Genomic DNA, 669 nt, shown 5'->3' with positions numbered 1-669 from the left:
AAACGATGACTCACGTGTCTAGAAAAGTGTCTAGAAGGGCTAGTATTCCTATAGTATCCTTATACAAAGTGGGTATTCGGTATCACGTTTTCGGAATACTGGTATCCAGAATACGGATTAATTCAAAATTCCCTGTTTACATGGCATGGAATAGCTATTCAAATTTCCCACTATTCCGAATACAACTGGAATTCTGATAGAACAGGACAACTGGAACAAGTACCTGGATAGCAATATGGGTGCAGTCAATTGCACCTACCACTCGTGGCAGGTGCGCGACCTCATAAAAACCCAGCTTTATCTCCTCACTGTTTGCTCTGGTATTGGGGCATTTAATATGTTCCTCTGCATGCTACCCATGTTTCCCATTGTTGCCTGTTTGTAGTCAGTGCTGGAATGGTAGTGTGCACAAAGTTGTCGCAGTCCTTTTACAGTCCTAATTCTGCGCGACATAAACCTGGTTTTGTGCTTGGCGCATACCTTCGAATATACCAGAATCACGCATATTGTTGGCCACTCCCCCCATATTGCGCGATGCATACATTTTATTTCTGCACAGCGCATAATGGATTGTGACACGCAAAAGGACATTTCGAACATGGCAAGTTGGCACAATTTCGGCACAAGGGCCATTTGCGACGCACATACTCCTCTGCGCGGTACGCAAAC

This window comes from Polyodon spathula, chromosome 33, assembly GCF_017654505.1.
Source record: "Polyodon spathula isolate WHYD16114869_AA chromosome 33, ASM1765450v1, whole genome shotgun sequence".
Taxonomy (NCBI): domain Eukaryota; kingdom Metazoa; phylum Chordata; class Actinopteri; order Acipenseriformes; family Polyodontidae; genus Polyodon; species Polyodon spathula.
The sequence above is the reverse complement of the archived record's forward strand: the minus strand, read 5'-3'. Positions refer to the sequence as shown.